The sequence below is a fragment of the Lathyrus oleraceus genome, chromosome 1 (genome assembly GCF_024323335.1).
Source record: "Lathyrus oleraceus cultivar Zhongwan6 chromosome 1, CAAS_Psat_ZW6_1.0, whole genome shotgun sequence".
NCBI lineage: Eukaryota > Viridiplantae > Streptophyta > Magnoliopsida > Fabales > Fabaceae > Lathyrus > Lathyrus oleraceus.
The window spans coordinates 321,208,607-321,228,443 of record NC_066579.1 but is presented as its reverse complement, the minus strand read 5'-3'; positions in this window follow the sequence as shown (position 1 = coordinate 321,228,443).

Here is a 19,837-nt window from a genome sequence, read left to right as displayed (position 1 = left end):
CTTGCTTTGATCAAAATGATGAATTGAGATGCTGTAACACCCCAAATAAAGAAAAAAGAATTATTTAATTAAGTTGATAATATAATTATTAATTTAATTAAATAAATTGGATTATTAGATTATTATTATTATTATTATTATTTTGGAATAATAATAATTGGAATATATATATAAGTGGGAATAAAGAAAAGGGTTTCATTCTTAACAAAGAAATTTCACGTGAAACTCAGAGAAGCTGCAGAGAAGAGGAAAAAGGGCAAAGAGCCGAAAAGCACGGTTGAGGAACGGAAAAACTAAAGCTTAGAGAATTGCCGGATTATCTCAGGTAAGGGGGGTTTATCGTCGGTTAATGGGTATTATAGATTAACATGTCATGGGTAGTGATAAGCCGTTGATTTAACCCTAATTGGGACTGTATATGCTGAAATTGACGTTGGATAAACCGTGTTAAAAACTGCAAATTGAATTGATAGTGTGTGAGTCGTAAATGTTAGACTATAGCACGGATCACAATTAAAAACTTGATTCGACACTACTAAATTAAAGAAAAATTAGGTTTTCTTAGAAAGGGTTTTAGATGCGGAAGCGGCCGGAAAACCTGATCTGCTTGAAGCTGACGGAACTTGGAATAACTCAGAAAAATCTGAGTCTGCGCGCGAGCGGTCGACCATAGGGTCGGCGTGCGCTGACCCGTGGGGCATGCGCCGACTGCATGCGTCGACGCAAGGCATTTTGGCGCCGACCCGTGAGTTAAGCGTCGACCCCATGCGTAGACGCAAGGGGCCTTTGCGCCGACTCCCTCCAGTTGAGTAGAGCCTTTGCGCCGACCGCGAACTTTGAGCTGACCCCTACGGTCGACTCAAAGCCTTCAATTTTGTTCGTAGACGTGCATGATGGTTTTTTTTGTCAGCAGCGAAACTTGATAACACTGTTGCAGTGTGGAAAATAGTTGATTTTTATGTTGTAAATGCGATTGGTAGTTGCCTTATTGCAGTTAAATTGATGAATAAAAATTGTTGGGTTTGTGTTGTGAAATGTTGATGCAATTATGTTGAAAAGTTAAATTTTAAGTTGTGTTGAAAAATACTGAGTTGTAGGCTGATGAGCCAAAGTTGATTTTAAGTTGCTTTGTTGAAAAATACTGAGTTGTAGGCTGATGAGCCAAAGTTGATTTAAGTTGTTTTGTTGAAAAGCTGTTGTGTTGCTGTTGCTATTATGTTGTTAGAGTCTCAAGTCGTACATGTCATATACATCCATATGCATTAAGTCGGAGCTTCGTCTCACACCACGTTGGCCTGGATTGGCAAAAATATGGGGCTTTTGCTCACACCACGTTGGCCTGGATTGGCAAAATTTTAAGTTGAAAGTTGAAGGCTTATGCCTTGATGCCCACTAAACTGGCAATGATTTTAAGTTGGGAGTTTTACTCCAAATGGTACCACATGCATGAAGAGTCGAGTCTCATTGAGTTGCATTTTATGTTGTTATTGAGTTGCCTTTACGTTGTGTTTGAATATGATAATTGAGTTGACTGTGCCGTTGCCTAATGCATGATATAATTAGGGTGATTAACGTGTAGAATTACTTAACATAACATGATAAATTATAATATTTGTTATATCGATTGAGGAACTCACCCTTACAGCTATATTTTTCAGGTAACGAGCAGGGAGTCGAATAGAAGCTAGTGCTTGAAGTCTAGTGTGGTTAGAGGGTCATGCTCTGATAGATGTAACATCGGGACGGGATGTTTGAATTGTTGAATAAATGTTAATTTTGATGAATTACAGATGTTGAAATATTTTATCCGCTGCGTATTGTTAAAGAAGTTTTACGTTGAATAAAATTGAGCATGACTGATTTTATATTGACTTTTGTGAAGAAGTTGTTATGTGACACCCTTGAGATGCATGATTACTCTGATATGTATGATTTAATTGTTGTTGTTTTATTATTAAACATTTGGGGTATTTTAGAAGGGTGTTACATTAGTGGTATCAGAGCAGGTCGGTCCGTCCGGCCAGTTGTCGTGTCGTTTTGTCTAACAATTGTGTATTGTTACCAATCTAACTTTAAGTTGTGTTGTATTGATAAGTTGAAATGGCTGGAAGGAATGACGCTGCAATGGCTGCCGCAATGCAAGCAATGGCACAAGCTGTGCAGAACTTGCCAAATGCTGGTGGTGATGCTGGATCACGTAGCTTGGCGACTTTTCAGAGAGAGAACCCGCCGGTGTTTAAAGGAAAGCATGATCCAGATGCAGCCTTGGGATGGTTGAAAGAGATTGAGAGAATCTTCCGTGTTATGGATTGTACTCCAGCTCAGAAGGTTCGGTATGGTACTCACATGCTAGCAGTCGAAGCTGATGACTGGTGGCTAGAGACTCACGAGAGGTTGACCGCGGCAGGTGAAGTCGTTACTTGGGATGTATTCCGTAGGGAATTTCTGAGGAAGTATTATCCAGAGGATGTCCGTGGTAAGAAGGAGATTGAATTCCTTGAGCTGAAGCAAGGAAACATGTCTGTCACGGATTATGCTGCGAAATTTGTGGAGTTGTCCAAATTTTATCCTTATTACACTGGTGCTGGTGCTGAATTTTCAAAGTGCATCAAGTTTGAAAATGGATTGCGCTCTGAAATTAAGAAGGCTGTTGGGTATCAGAAGATACGCATTTTTACTGAGTTGGTTGATAGCTGCAGGATATTTGAAGAGGACAATAATGCTCATTACAAGATTGTCAGTGATCGCAGAGGCAAGCAACATCAAAACCGTGGCAAGCCATATGATGTTCCGGCTGGAAAAGGGAGACAAAGAGCTGCTCCGGCTCAGAGAGCTAGTGGGGGAGGTGCTCCTACTGGTATAGTTTGCTTCAAGTGTGGTCAGGCTGGTCATAAGAGTAATGTATGCACTGCTGAAGTAAAGAGGTGTTTTCGCTGTGGTAAGATTGGCCATGCAATAGCTGATTGCAAGCACAAGGAAGTGATTTGTTTTAATTGCGGAGAAGAAGGGCATATTGGAAGTCAGTGTCAGAAGCCGAAGAAAGGGAATCAGTCAGGAGGCAAGGTCTTTGCTTTATCGGGTTCTGAGACTTCTGCAGATGATCGTTTGATCCGAGGTACGTGTTATATTAATGGCTTTCCCCTTGTAGCTATTATTGACACAGGTGCGACTCATTCCTTTATATCTTTGGATTGTGCTGTGAAACTTAAGTTAGAGATATCTGAGATGTTTGGAAGTATGGTAATTGATACTCCTGCGAAGGGTTCAGTGACTACTACTTCGGTTTGTTTAAATTGTCCTTTGAGTATTTTTGGTAGAGACTTTGGGATAGACCTTGTGTGTCTTCCGTTAGTGCAGATTGATGTTATCTTGGGAATGAACTGGTTGGTGTTTAACCGAGTTTCTATCAACTGTTTTGATAAGACTGTGATTTTTCCTGGGATGGAAGAAGGAAAAAGTTTATTTCTATCAGCCAGACAGGTGGATGAGGAAGTAGCTGATGGGGCAGAGTTGTTTATACTGTTAGCGACTTTGGAGGCTAAAGATAAACTGATGATTTGCGATCTAGCTGTGGTGTGTGATTTTCCTGATGTGTTTCCGGAAGAAGTGAATGAATTGCCGCCAGAGCGTGAAGTGGAGTTCTCGATTGATTTGGTACCTGGTACTAGACCGATATCGATGGCTCCGTACCGTATGTCTGCTGTTGAGTTAACTGAATTGAAGAGTCAGTTGGAAGATCTGTTGGATAAGAAATTTATTCGTCCGAGTGTGTCACCGTGGGGTGCACCAGTGCTATTGGTTAAGAAGAAAGAAGGTACTATGAGGTTGTGTGTGGACTACAGGCAACTGAATAAAGTGACGATCAAGAATCGGTATCCTTTGCCGAGGATTGATGATTTGATGGATCAGTTGGTTGGTGCAAGTGTGTTCAGCAAGATAGATTTGAGATCTGGGTATCATCAGATACGTGTGAAGACTGAGGATATTCAGAAGACTGCTTTCAGGACAAGGTATGGGCATTATGAGTATTCTGTAATGCCTTTTGGTGTGACTAATGCGCCTGGAGTATTTATGGAGTATATGAATAGGATTTTCCATCGGTATCTAGACAAGTTTGTTGTGGTATTTATTGATGATATTTTGGTGTATTCGAAATCGGAAGAAGAGCATGCTGAGCATTTGAGAGTGGTTTTGGAAGTTCTACGAGAAAAGAAATTATTTGCTAAATTGTCCAAGTGTGAATTTTGGTTAGAAGAGGTAAGTTTTCTTGGTCATGTGATTTCAAGAGGTGGTGTTGCTGTTGATCCTTCTAAGATAGAAGCGGTATCTAAGTGGGAAGCCCCGAAGTCTGTTGCTGAGATTCGAAGTTTTCTTGGTTTGGCTGGTTATTATAGGAAGTTCATTGAAGGGTTTTCTAAGTTGGCGTTACCGTTGACGATGTTGACTAGAAAGGGGCAAGCATTTGTTTGGGACTCAAAATGTGAAGAAGGGTTCCAAGAGTTAAAGAGAAGGTTAACTACTGCTCCTATTCTGACATTACCGAGTTCGTCGGAACCATTTGAAGTTTACTGTGATGCTTCATTGTTGGGTTTGGGTGGCGTGTTGATGCAGAATAAGCAGGTTATAGCTTATGCTTCAAGACAGCTGAGGATTCATGAGAGGAATTATCCGACGCACGATTTAGAGTTGGCGGCTGTGGTGTTTGTTCTGAAGTTATGGAGACATTACTTGTATGGGTCAAGATTTGAAGTTTTCAGTGACCATAAAAGTTTAAAGTATTTGTTTGATCAGAAAGAGCTGAATATGAGACAGAGGAGATGGTTAGAGTTTCTGAAGGATTATGACTTTGGTTTGAATTACCATCCGGGTAAAGCAAATGTAGTGGCTGATGCGTTGAGTCGGAAATCATTGCATATGTCTATGCTAATGGTTAAGGAGTTGGATTTAATTGAACAGTTTAGAGATTTGAGTTTGGTGTGTGAGAGTACTCACAATAGTGTTAAATTGGGAATGTTGAAGTTAACAAGTGGTATTCTGGATGAGATCAGAGAGGGTCAGAAATCTGATGTGCTTTTGATTGATAAGTTGACTCTAGTGAGTCAAGGTCAAGGTGGCGAATTCAGAATTGATGAGAATGGTATTTTGAAATTTGGTAGTCGGGTGTGTGTTCCGGATGTTACAGAACTTAAGAAGAGTATTCTTGAAGAAGGACATCGTAGTGGGTTGAGTATTCATCCTGGAGCCACGAAGATGTATCATGATTTGAAGAAGTTATTTTGGTGGCCGGGAATGAAAAGAGAAATTGCGAGTTTTGTTTATTCTTGTTTGACTTGTCAGAAGTCAAAGATTGAGCATCAGAAGCCGTCTGGGCTAATGCAACCGCTGGCTATTCCAGAGTGGAAGTGGGATAGTATCAGTATGGATTTTGTTTCTGGTTTACCGAGGACAATTAAGAATTTTGAAGCTATTTGGGTGATTGTTGACAGATTGACAAAGTCGGCTCATTTCATTCCGATTAGAATGGATTATCCGTTAGAAAAATTGGCTGAGTTGTATATAGAGAAGATTGTAAGTTTGCATGGTATTCCGTCTAATATTGTTTCGGACAGAGATCCTAGATTTACATCGAAGTTCTGGGAAGGTTTGCAGAGAGCTTTGGGAACTAAGCTGAGATTGAGTTCTGCATATCATCCGCAGACTGACGGTCAGACTGAGAGGACGATTCAGTCATTAGAGGATCTTTTGAGAGCTTGTGTTTTGGAAAAAGGAGGTGGTTGGGATTGTTATTTACCGTTGATTGAGTTTACCTACAACAATAGTTTTCATTCGAGTATTGGTATGGCACCGTTTGAAGCTTTGTATGGTAGGAGATGTCGGACACCGTTATGTTGGTGTGAGTCCGGTGAGAGTGCTGTGATTGGACCGGAGATTATTCAACAAACTACGGAAAAGATTAAGATGATTCAGGAGAAGATGAGAATTGCTCAGAGTCGTCAGAAGAGTTATCATGATAAGAGGAGGAAGTCACTTGAGTTCCAAGAGGGGGATCATGTGTTTCTTCGTGTCACTCCGATAACTGGTGTTGGTCGAGCTTTGAAGTCGAAGAAGTTGACACCGCGATTTATTGGTCCTTATCAGATTTTGGAGAGGATAGGAGAAGTAGCCTATCGTATCGCTTTACCGCCGTCACTTGCGAATTTGCATGAGGTTTTTCATGTGTCTCAGTTGAGGAGGTATATTCATGATCCGTCGCATGTGATCCAAGTAGATGATGTACAGGTGAGAGATAACCTGACTGTTGAAACATCGCCTATGAGGATTGAGGATCGAGAGTTGAAGCAGTTGCGGGGTAAAGAGATTGCCTTAGTGAAGGTAGCTTGGGGAGGACCAGCAGGTGGCAATGTGACTTGGGAGCTGGAGAGTCAGATGAAAGAGTCCTATCCAGAGTTATTTGCTTGAGGTATGTTTTCGAGGACGAAAACTCTTTTAGTGGGGGAGAGTTGTAACACCCCAAATAAAGAAAAAAGAATTATTTAATTAAGTTGATAATATAATTATTAATTTAATTAAATAAATTGGATTATTAGATTATTATTATTATTATTATTATTATTTTGGAATAATAATAATTGGAATATATATATAAGTGGGAATAAAGAAAAGGGTTTCATTCTTAACAAAGAAATTTCACGTGAAACTCAGAGAAGCTGCAGAGAAGAGGAAAAAGGGCAAAGAGCCGAAAAGCACGGTTGAGGAACGGAAAAACTAAAGCTTAGAGAATTGCCGGATTATCTCAGGTAAGGGGGGTTTATCGTCGGTTAATGGGTATTATAGATTAACATGTCATGGGTAGTGATAAGCCGTTGATTTAACCCTAATTGGGACTGTATATGCTGAAATTGACGTTGGATAAACCGTGTTAAAAACTGCAAATTGAATTGATAGTGTGTGAGTCGTAAATGTTAGACTATAGCACGGATCACAATTAAAAACTTGATTCGACACTACTAAATTAAAGAAAAATTAGGTTTTCTTAGAAAGGGTTTTAGATGCGGAAGCGGCCGGAAAACCTGATCTGCTTGAAGCTGACGGAACTTGGAATAACTCAGAAAAATCTGAGTCTGCGCGCGAGCGGTCGACCATAGGGTCGGCGTGCGCTGACCCGTGGGGCATGCGCCGACTGCATGCGTCGATGCAAGGCATTTTGGCGCCGACCCGTGAGTTAAGCGTCGACCCCATGCGTCGACGCAAGGGGCCTTTGCGCCGACTCCCTCCAGTTGAGTAGAGCCTTTGCGCCGACCGCGATCTTTGAGCTGACCCCTACGGTCGACTCAAAGCCTTCAATTTTGTTCGTAGACGTGCATGATGGTTTTTTTTGTCAGCAGCGAAACTTGATAACACTGTTGCAGTGTGGAAAATAGTTGATTTTTATGTTGTAAATGCGATTGGTAGTTGCCTTATTGCAGTTAAATTGATGAATAAAAATTGTTGGGTTTGTGTTGTGAAATGTTGATGCAATTATGTTGAAAAGTTAAATTTTAAGTTGTGTTGAAAAATACTGAGTTGTAGGCTGATGAGCCAAAGTTGATTTTAAGTTGCTTTGTTGAAAAATACTGAGTTGTAGGCTGATGAGCCAAAGTTGATTTAAGTTGTTTTGTTGAAAAGCTGTTGTGTTGCTGTTGCTATTATGTTGTTAGAGTCTCAAGTCGTACATGTCATATACATCCATATGCATTAAGTCGGAGCTTCGTCTCACACCACGTTGGCCTGGATTGGCAAAAATATGGGGCTTTTGCTCACACCACGTTGGCCTGGATTGGCAAAATTTTAAGTTGAAAGTTGAAGGCTTATGCCTTGATGCCCACTAAACTGGCAATGATTTTAAGTTGGGAGTTTTACTCCAAATGGTACCACATGCATGAAGAGTCGAGTCTCATTGAGTTGCATTTTATGTTGTTATTGAGTTGCCTTTACGTTGTGTTTGAATATGATAATTGAGTTGACTGTGCCGTTGCCTAATGCATGATATAATTAGGGTGATTAACGTGTAGAATTACTTAACATAACATGATAAATTATAATATTTGTTATATCGATTGAGGAACTCACCCTTACAGCTATATTTTTCAGGTAACGAGCAGGGAGTCGAATAGAAGCTAGTGCTTGAAGTCTAGTGTGGTTAGAGGGTCATGCTCTGATAGATGTAACATCGGGACGGGATGTTTGAATTGTTGAATAAATGTTAATTTTGATGAATTACAGATGTTGAAATATTTTATCCGCTGCGTATTGTTAAAGAAGTTTTACGTTGAATAAAATTGAGCATGACTGATTTTATATTGACTTTTGTGAAGAAGTTGTTATGTGACACCCTTGAGATGCATGATTACTCTGATATGTATGATTTAATTGTTGTTGTTTTATTATTAAACATTTGGGGTATTTTAGAAGGGTGTTACAGATGCTAGGGAGGCATATTTTATGGATGAGAGTGTTGGGAACCATTACCATGCTTGCTATCATCTCCTTTTGGCCTTACCATTGCATAAGTGATTTCTTTGAAGCTCTTGACCTTGTGATTGCTCAAGCTACAAACAAAAGATGTTAGTGACATATTTTTGTGTTTTTGGTTAGTGAACAAAATAAGAAAGAAATGATATACAATTCAAGCATGCTTGGTGATCTCAAACCACTCTCAAGAAGTCCCACCCAAAGGTAAAGGGAACCAAGATGCTAGTGATCCTTGAGGCAATGCAAATGCAATGTTATGATGCCATGAGGGATATTAGGGACAAAATTAGGGTCTTACAGGTATCAATATGGACACGGACATGAGCAGAAAATTGCAATCAACTCCGATTTTTCAGTTTGAAGTTCCTCCATGGCATCCTTCAATTTGTCATACTCCTCTCGGCTCACCATTGTTGACTACTCAGGATTAGGTGGATACAAAGGTTCTTCAATAGGAAAGGGCAGACTAACCTCTTCGACTCTTCCCCAAAGCCAATCTTCATATTGAGGATAAGTCCTGCAATCCCCCTTTCGAAGCACAGTCCTTCCTCTCTTGATTACCTTGAGCCAGGCCTCAGCTGCTTTATGGGATACAGTCAGATCAGATGAAGAATGGAAAAACAGAGATTCTTCCATATCTTTTTCCAAAGGAGGAATTTTTCAAGCATACCCAAACTATCTGACTGCTAGAGAAGGATTATAGTTTATTCCTCCTCTTCTTCCTACCAACGGCACATTCGGGAAGTTCCCGCAACTGTGAATAATATCCTCCCGAAGCAATTTCCGGTCAGACCACCAAGAAATATCTTTAGCTCTTATCCCCATCAACCTCTTCGACCAACTCAACGAGTCCTCGAAATCAACGAACTCTCCTGACTTGGGTAGGTGAGAACTGAACCACTTATGAAACAAGGGTGCACAACAATTCACCAATCCTCCTTTTCTATTCGCATTCCTGTGATGCACTGAATGAAAGAAATCTCCCAGCAAGGCCGGCACTGGATTTCCCAACACGAAGAGGCGTATTGCGTCTACGTCCACAAATTTTGCAACATTAGGGAATAGGACAATCCCGTATACACAAAGAGCCAACACAACATTAAAACACCTCCAATCGCCATCTTCAAGCTTCTTCTTGGCTTCTCCCACTAAGAAACTCAAATGAAAACCACTGACTCCTCCTTTCTGACACATATTAGACTCCAAGACTGATTTCCCAAAATATGTGGCTGAAGCAACCATGCTGAAATCGGGAAGAAACTCGGAACTGTAGAATAGCAACTGCGACTTGACAGGAACTCTGAGAAAACTGGAAACCTCCTCCAAAGTAGAGACCAAGATATAATCTGGGAACGTAAAACACCTCAATGGAGGGTCATAGAACTGCAACAATGTAAAGAGAGCATCATGTTGATCTTTGGGGAGAACCGTAACGAAACTTAGAATCAACCCGTAATCCTTCTGGAATCTTTTTAGAGAATCAAGATCCATTAACTTTATCAGTTGTTGAATGGGATCCAAACAAACCACAGGAAATTTGTAGGCGACATGTCTTTTTCTTCCAATATCCATCTTAGGAGAACCAGAAAACCCCGACTAGAATCAAGAAGAAGATATAAACCCATGGGAATAGATAAACATGTGTTAAATGATATGAATGTGAAATGATGTGATGCAATGCAGTGACATGGGAATCAGGATTGCTGTATCTGCTTGAACAACTGTCAGGTCGCACTGTTTGAAGAGAAAACTACTGAGGAACATGTAAGAGATCAAAGTTCTTCTTCAGCAAGAATACCAGAAAACCGGGTTGGTTGAAGGTTAAGGTTTCCTGAATTTAGCCCGCCCCTCACTGGTAGGTTCTAAGAACAGAAGTTTGTCAGCTTCTAGCCCTTCAGTCGAGAATAATACGTTTACCACTGAAGGTTTGTGTAAGACCCCAATTTTGTCCCTAAGATCCCTCATGGCATCATAGCATTGCATTGCATAGCTTCAAGGATCTTTGAGCATCTTGGCTCCCTTTCCCTTTGGGTAGGGATCTCTTGTGAGTGGTTTGAGATCACCAAGCATGCTTGAATTCTATATCATTGCTTTTCTTGTTTTATTTACTAACCAAAAGCACAAAAATATGTCCTTAACATCTTTTGTTTGTAGCTTAAGCAGTCACCAGGTCAAGAGCTTCAAGGAGATCCTTTGTGCAAGAGATGAGGTATTTTCTTGGGATGAGGACCACATGATTATTATAAAGAGCTTACATGAGCTAGAGTTTCATTTTGAAGCAATTTCACCAAGTGGTAGAGGCTCAAGCTAATCAAGACATTTCAAGGTCATCTGAGGACCAAAAGTCAACTGTGTAGTCAACTGAAGGCTATGAGGGGGGGAAATGAGTTGAAACACCTCAATCATGTTCAAATAGGGTCCATTCATCATTCTAAACATCCATCTTGAAGATTCAAAGGTCATGGCAAAAGTTACTAAAAATGGAAAATGACTTGTAATTCAAAGTTTCCAAATTTGGCAAGTTTTTGGTCCACATTCAACTGGACTTTTCAATGTCAAAGAAGTTTCAAATGGATTTTTGGTGAACATTAAAGTTGTATATCATCGTCTCCCCTTTCCAAAAAGTCCTAATTCATATCCATGTGATGAATGGTTGAGAAGTTATGGTCATTTGATCACAAGGTGTGCATGGAAATTCAAAATGGCCTAACTTTTGATACAATGCTTCAAATTGGTTCATTCTTTTTGCAAAATGCTTCTCATGATCAAGGCATCTCAAAATGACCTCATTTGGCTCAATTGTGCAAAGGAATCATGACCATGAGTTCACTAGTTCACACATGTGCAAATTGAAGCAATACATCATTATTCATTTTTGGCTTAAGATACAAGCAAATTAACACGTCAAGCATGACCATTGGATGATTTTGAGTGGATTAGAAGCTCAGCATGGGAGGGAGCACGTGTATTATGGCCTTGGAAGCTTAATGTACATTTTTGCAAGTTGCATGAAATCTCATTAATCATGATTAACAATTGGCTTAAGTGATTAGCATGGTCATTAGCAAGGCATATAAATACCAAAACCCTAATCCTAACTACATAACAGAACCATTTGAGATCAAAATTCAAGAAACTCTCCAAATTTCTCTCTCTTTGATTTGCATTTTTCTTCACACAATTCTCCAAGATCTTTGCATATTCTTGTTCCTGGTGCTTCACTGAGCAAGATCCATCATTCATTTGTTGCAATTCATCAAGAAATCATGCAGTTCATGTGCATTTTCATGTGGATCGGATTTGGAAATTGAAGAAGATTCAAGAGGTTTCAATTGTTGATTCTTGCTTAAAGCTTCAAAAGAGGTGCATAGGAGTAGATCTGGAGCATTGGAGCTCTTGAGAACGCGTGAACAGAAACTTCCACTTCAAGGTGACTCAATTTTCATCATCTCTTTTTGCTGTTTTTAGACCATAGATGTGTAGATCCTGTTGTGTACAGCTCGTACATGTGTTTAGAATTGAATTTGGTTGAATATTGAGCATGTAGTGTTGACTGAAAGTTTTGATCATGAAGATGTTTCTCTTCGATCCGCGGAACCTAGGAAGAATTAGATCAAATGGATGTGATATTTGGATTCAACATTAAAAGAGGATTCGATTGATATAAGCCTTGTTGATTTCTGGAAATTTTTTTGGTTGGAGTCGTCGGTGACTCGCCGGAGAAGACGACCGGAGCTGTAGCTCCGGCGTCTGTGTTTGTTAGGGTTTATGCTGTGTAGGATGCCATGTGTGCCTTGCGTGGATGTTTGATTGGATTTGGATTGTTTGACCATTGCCACGCGTGTGTTTGAACGTTGACTGAGCGATGACAGGGATTAGTGAAACTGTGTGTTTCACTGTTTGAATGTGGAGCGTTGATCATTGGCGCGCGCTAGATCAGACGATTGTGATATTTTCTGGATTTAACTCAAATGTTTTGTTTCCCTCCATTTTTCCATGATATTTCAATTATTTTGTTTGTTTTAGAAAAATTCATAAAAAATGAAAAAATAGTCCAATTTAATCCCAATTTTTTTCATAGTTTTGTTTTGATCTCTACTATTTTTTGTGTTAATTTCATGAATTGTTGATGTCTGGATTTTTATTTGTAAATTTTTGAATCTATGTGGTGCTAATTTGATATGTTGCCTTCAATGCTTTGTGAAATTCTCTATGTTGAGCCATTTGATCCAATCTTTTGCATGCTTGAAATTCACACATGATATGAATTTTTGGTCACTGGTTTGGAACTTTTCTCATATGTTATCATCACTTTTGACACATAGAGAAAAGTGTGACAATTTGTGTAACATTTTTGACATTGAATTGTTGCATTTTTGCTCATAAATCATTTTAACCTTTCTGGATTTGATCTTTTGCATATTGATTGTTCATGACATGAGGAACTCATATAAAAATTTCAAGGTCATTGCATGCATTTTTGATTTGATTTGAATTTTCTAAGTTGGAAGGTCATTTTGTGCACATTTTTTGTCCTTGCATGACATAGATCATTTGGGATACTTGCTTATTTATTTGATGTTGGTCCTTTTGAGGACATTAGATGGATTGTTTGAATGTGCATTGTGTAAAAGATTGGGTTCTATTTTGGTGATTTGGTTAGGTTTTGAATTCATCTCTTATGCCTTTGTTTGTTGGTGTTTTGTTGTGTTGTTTAAATGCACATAAACTAACTTTGTCACTTGTTTCAGGTGTGGATAGTCATTGATGATATTGTGGAATACAAAATGCCTTGAGTTCTGACCTATTGTTGTTTTGTAGGGTTTTTAATTGATGTGGTGAACTCATGAGCTCATTTGAGCACTTATGCACTGAATTGTGCAACTGTTAGGTGGTTTCACTGTTTGTTTTCTGGTTGTATGACTGAAGTACTAATTGTTTAGTCTTTGTACAGGTACCTTAGTTGCTTGCTTACTTTAGCTCTTGCTTGAGCTTTGGATTATGGTTGATACACCACTCAGGTAGCTAGCTTCTTACTCCATGTAGTCTGAAGTCCTGTCACCTTTTTGGCAGGCATTTTGCTGGCAAGTCCTCCTTCAGAGACTCTGTTTGTGTTTGTTTACAATTGTGCTCAAAGAACTCCAAGATGAGGCATGTGATATTTGATAAGACCTCCAAGAGTAGAGGCAATTGACGGATAAAAGGGATTAGTAGCCAATCCCCCGTTATTCAGTGAGTCGTTCTTTATGCTCGCACTACGTGCTGATGCTTTTTAACATGTACCCAAGATCTTTGTCCAGTTTCTGTCAAGTGGAATAGGATCTCACTTTCTGGATCCCCACGGTTTCTTTGTCATGAGCTCACCCTGGCTAGGGTTAAGAACATGAGGTCTCATCCTCAATACCATTTTGATCAGCTTCACCCTAACGTTCAATGTTAGTGGTTAAGAGCTACAGATTACCCATTACAGTTTGGCTTGTTTGTTGAGGTTGACATGACCCCTATTGACTAAAGCCCACCCATTATTTGAGCCTTTTGTATGGATATAGTGTGTGATGTTTGTTTACATGGAACTTTTGATGTGTGTGCTCTTGAACTAGGAGTTTCCATTTGAGCTTAATTGAAGGATCATTATCATGTTCATCTAAGTGGAAGATACAAGATACATTGAGGATCTCTTATGAGACTGGTTTGATTGCTTATGCTTTGTGTTTGCTTATTCCAAAGGATGGGATCTACTTGGATCATCAATATGATCTCAAGAGAGGAACTCCTAGTGTGGTTTCATTTCTTATCCCTCACCTTTTTGTTCTCTTTAGGACTTAACCCTTCTTCTTCATTTCTCCACCCTAACCCAAGCCAAACCTCTTTTTGTGCAAACATTTCATTTTTTTTCAATATTAGAAACCTAAGCCTTATGCTTTTGATTTTCAAACTTGCTTTTCATAATACTCATTTTGAATTGAATCTCTAAGTCAACTTTGACCATCTTTTGTATATACTTCTAATTGGTAAATATAACCCATTCGAATTCCTTTTGTGGTTTCAATGTCCATTTCTTAATCAAATTTTCCATAACCTTTAGCTATTAGGTTTGAGTTATCCTTGTGGTAGATGTAATACTCACCTTTGTCCTTAGTGATGGACAGTGAGACTTTCATGCTTATTATAGGGTTAACCCCTCACTAGCATGTTGAAGTTATCCTCACATGGTGGACTTGTGGATTTTAGGTTGAGTTTTCTAACTTTGATAACAAAAGACCTTAAGGCTTTTGGGACCAATCAATCCACTCATTTGTTTTTGAGATTTTTACCCTGAACTACGAGGTTTTGATCCTAATCTTTTTATAAGAGGGTACGTAGGCAATGGGTTTATCCATCCAAACACAAAAATGTAAATAACTTGTACATTCTCTTCTCATCTCTTCAATCATGTTTGCACAAATAAATTTTCACAAAACAACAACCTTTGCAACAAGTGTGAAAAGGGCTCCCTAGGAGTACCTAGGATGTTTTGGGTGCCTAACACCTTCCCATTGCATAACCAACCCCCTTACCCAGATCTCTATTTCTTTTATTAGTTTTTGTTAAAACTATTAGGTTTTTATTCGCTTTCTAACCACTCCTTTGGATAAATAGAAGTGCGGTGGCGACTCGACTTTGTACGATTTACCTTGGATTTAGTCAATATCTCCAATGGTAACGAATACCCCGCTACAGTTTGGTATTATTATGAGACAAAAGACCTCCACTGACTCCCCTCAATAGGACATCCTAAAAGTAAGTTCCAAGCCTTGGGTCCTCGGGTTAAGCAGAGAGAATGCGCCCACCAGAGCTAACATAATCGTGTCTCGGAGGAGTGCCTCGACTGAGTCCTCGGGAAATGGTCACCAGAGTCGACGACTTCTAAAGGAACATCCTGTCGTTACGGAACACCCGTAGGACAGAATATATCCAAAAGAAACCTCATCTAGGTGTGGGTCTCATGAACGACTTAACATAGCAACATGCTATGCAAGCCTCATGACTATCCACTCTAAAACCTGTGTGTACGCTCAAGCTTGGGTAGTGGGCTTATCTCTCATAGAACAACCCATCCCAATAAACAACCAACCCCACAGATCCAACATATATAACAATCATATGTAAACAATGCAATAAGATAAAGCAGATAAATGCTGAAAGTAAATAACTGTACAAAAGAATAAACACCCACCAAACAAGAAACACACAAAAGCTAGGAGGGACTCGCATAGGGAAACCAGGGTCCCCAGCAGAGTCGCCAGCTGTCGCAACTGCGAAAAACAACCGGCGAAGAAAAGAGAACAGAAGAGTCGCCACCGTTCATTATTTATCCCAAAGGAGGGAAAGGAAACGATCGAAGAAAACCTGAAGAGAGGAAAAGACAAGGTCTCGCAACCAAATCTAGGGTTCGGGAGTCGATTATGCGAAGGGAATGTATTAGAACCCCTACGCATCCGTAGTACTCTACGGGATCCACTCTTGTTGTTCTAGTCTAAAGGGTGTAGGTATATCTAACGTACTATCTGCTAAAAGAAAGTCAAAAGAAAATGACTCGCAAGGATGTCGCATCCACTGCCTACGTATCTCACTTGAGCATAAGAATCAGAGTCTTCGTAGCTCGGCTACCTATGGGCGAAAGAGAAGTGTGCTCGATAAGACATCGCGTCTTATGCCTACGTATCTCATCGGGAATGAGAATCAGAGCAAAACGTATTTTAGCTAACTACGGGAACAAGGGTCTCGATTGCGACTAGGGCAAGAGAAAGGGAAGGTCTCGATTGCAACGAGGGCAAGAGAAAGGGAAGGTCTCGATCGCAACGAGGGCGAGAGAAAAGAATCACAACAAGGGAGAAAGAAAACAAGGATTAGTTGTTAGTCGTCAGTCAAACTCGGCAAGACATCGCGTCTCCTGCCTACGTATCTCATCTGAACATGAGAATCAGAGTTGCCGTAGTTCGGCTAACTAGGGGTTAAGGATTGCCATCTGAACATGGACTTACAAAAGAGGACACTAGCTGTGTCAAAGGAAAATGGGCAATGTGTTCAATGTCCTAGTAGAAGGATTCACATCTCGCTGAATCGAGTCTTAAGCAGTTACCTCTTTGCAATAGAACGGACTAACATGCCACAAGATCGGAGATGCATGGAAGGTCTAAAAGTGGGAAGCTCTGCCCTAGAGTTGTCATGCAATGTGGACCTATGTGTTAGGATTTACAAAGGGGAACATCTACCTAATGTTAGCATGCAAAGAATAAGGGAATTCTACCTATGTTATTATACAAAGGGTTCTACCTAAATGGAACAAAATTCGACGGATGGAGCATGGAGAGGAGCCACGGATAAGGGTAGATGGCGATGCCTGAGGCAATCGAGTTACAGGTAGATGGCGATGCCTGAGGCGATCGACTTACAAGAGGATGGATGAATGCGTGCTGGTTCTGTTAAGCTTGAAAATGATTACTCAACGTTGGATCGAGCTTTTGATCTTGGTTTGAAATGATTATCGGATGTTCGTTTTAATTCTTGTATTAACAGATGAATAAAGAATGAAAGAATAAATATTGTTTATACACTTTATGGGATAGGGGTACATTTGTTACGAATGGGGATGGTTCATGGCAATCAGACAATAAGAATATATGCCTCAATCATCATACAAGTAGGCAACAGTTATCAATCAAATCAGATAAGTAAATAGGTATATAATCAAGTCAAAGAATCAAAGAATGAAATAAGGGAGCATTAAACAAGCCATGGGAAGTGTGAACATGTTAAACAATCAAGCAATAGCAAGCATGGATGAAAGAAACAAGTGTAACAGATAACAGATGAATCCGATGGATGAAAAGATGCACAAAAAGGGTCCACTGAAACAATTAAATCAAGAAATGAGGTAAGGATCAAATAAAATCAAGATAAAAGGCCTCTAATACATGGCATATGAGATGAACAAGGGAGGATCAAAATATCTCTTCAATTGCCATAAGCAATCCCTAAGTCAAACATCAATCAGAAAGAAGTCAACTGAAAATTCGAGCCAACTTAATACATATCAAATAAATTTCAAATTAATTAAGAAAATTATGAAAAATTAAACTAAGTAAGGTGGGGTCAGGACATTATCATCCCCCAAAAAGATTTTAAAAATAATGAAAATTGGTACATGAATCAATTGAAATAAAACAGAGGTCAAACCAAAAGTCAACCAACCAAACTAGATTAAAAATAAATCAAGAATAAATTGAAAATGTGAAATAAAAATACAAGAAAAGGTTAGGTTGACCATGGGGCAGTGGTCAACCTTCATCCCAAAATCAAAGGCTGAAAATAATTTTAAGTAATAAAAATAAAATCAAGAAAAAAATGTATACTAAAATGGACCACTTGGAATGAATAATTAAAATAAAATATTAATATTAAATATGCAAAAATTAAAATAAAATAAAATTGAATAAGGCATCAAGAAATATAGAAAATATTTTTGGATATTTTTATGAACAAAGAAAATATTTTAAACTGATTAAAATCAAAACAGAAATAAAAATGGGAATTTAAAAAAGGATATGAAAAGGGGGTGCATTAGCATTTCAACTGAATTGAGTGATAGGTTATGCGCTAATGGGCCATGAAAGTGGGGTGCTAAAAGAAAACAGTGGAAGGGCCCATGATCCAAAACACATTAAATCAGGCGTGACACAAAGAAATAACGTTTTATTTAAAAAATCATGTGAACCTTATGTCAATCGGTCACATGTACTTAAGTCACTAAAAGACAAAACAAGATGGGTGGACCAGATTAAAACGTATGTGTTGGATCTGAAGGCTCTCAAGATGACACACAGTCATCTTCTTCATTGGGCCAAAAAAACCCTAGCCATGTTCATGCAAACGCAGAAAACAGTGTGTTTTGCTCAACTTCAACTTAAAAATGCGCACGCTATAATGCATCAAAAATCATGAAATAAAACCCAGATCTCAAGTACAAAATGTGAAGATTAACATGGTAACTTGTTTTAGGTTAAATGGTAGCTTATTCATGGAGAAAAGTTGTCAGCAAGGTATCAATATGGGCACGGACATGAGCAGAAAATTAGCAACACAAACTCAACATCATGCAATGCCTCGTACTGAGGACTTCAGAAGCAAGAATAAGCATAGTGATGGAACAAACATGATAATGAGCATAGATGCATCAACACAATAGCCATGGAAATGGAGCAAGAAAATTTACCTAGTGGAAGTCTAGTCCACTGCTTCTTGATTGTGGAGAGGATAGAAGAAGGTGATGCTTCCTTGGTGTTTCAAAAAGTTCAACTTAAGAACTTTGCTGAGAAATGAAAACTGATCGCTAATGCTCCTTGCCTTTGCTTGCTCGAAAATTCACAACCTTCCTTTCATGTTTAGGGTTTATGGCTTAAATATGGTGGGTCAAACAATCCTTAATGGGCTCTAAAATAAATTATTTGTCCATGAGCAAAGGATGTAAGTTGGTGGCAAATTTGGTGAGGTGGTGTTAGAAAAGGGAAAAAAAGGCACGTGAGGTTTTGTTTCTTATTTTGGCAAAGCTTAAGTGAATGGAAAAAATGATGCATGGGCAAGTGAGGCAAACAAAACATGGGCTGAGTAGTTTTGCAGTAGGGCTTGGTCTGGCAGCAAGAAATCAGTTAAAAGGGGTGACTTTGTGGCAACATAACTTGATGAGAAAACCACCAATTGATGAGATAATGCAAACAGTAGAAAGATATCATGGAGCTTGGCATGTTTCATGTTGAGCATAACTGGAAATAATGAATGGAAGAAGATGAAAAATGGGCCTCAAGTTCAGGTCACACCATGGCAAGATTGGTTGGGCAAGCTAGGCATAAAATCTGTCTAGAAATTTCAAGTCATGGTGCCAACTTTAAATGAATGCATCTCTCAAACCATGGATCCAAATGAGATGATTCCAAAGGGAGGTGAAAGAGGACATGACAAGGTATAATTGTTGTGAAGAAAATATTTTCAATCTTGATCCAAAACTTTCTCAATCTTGATCCAAATGGAGCAAACTTTATATTTCTAGAAAGCTTGGAACAAAAGGAATAACTTTCATGTTGGAGAAAATATCAAATGGAGCTTTTATCTTGATGGAAAATGGGCTTAAAGTGAGTGCAAAAATCATAAAAACTTGCCCTAAATGGAAAGTCAACCATTTCCAAATTAAGTAACTTTTCCAATTCCTGATTAAATGATGAATCCATGATCCAACCTTGATCAAATATCACATGTAGGATCCACTAGGTATGAATTTTGAGATTCCCCT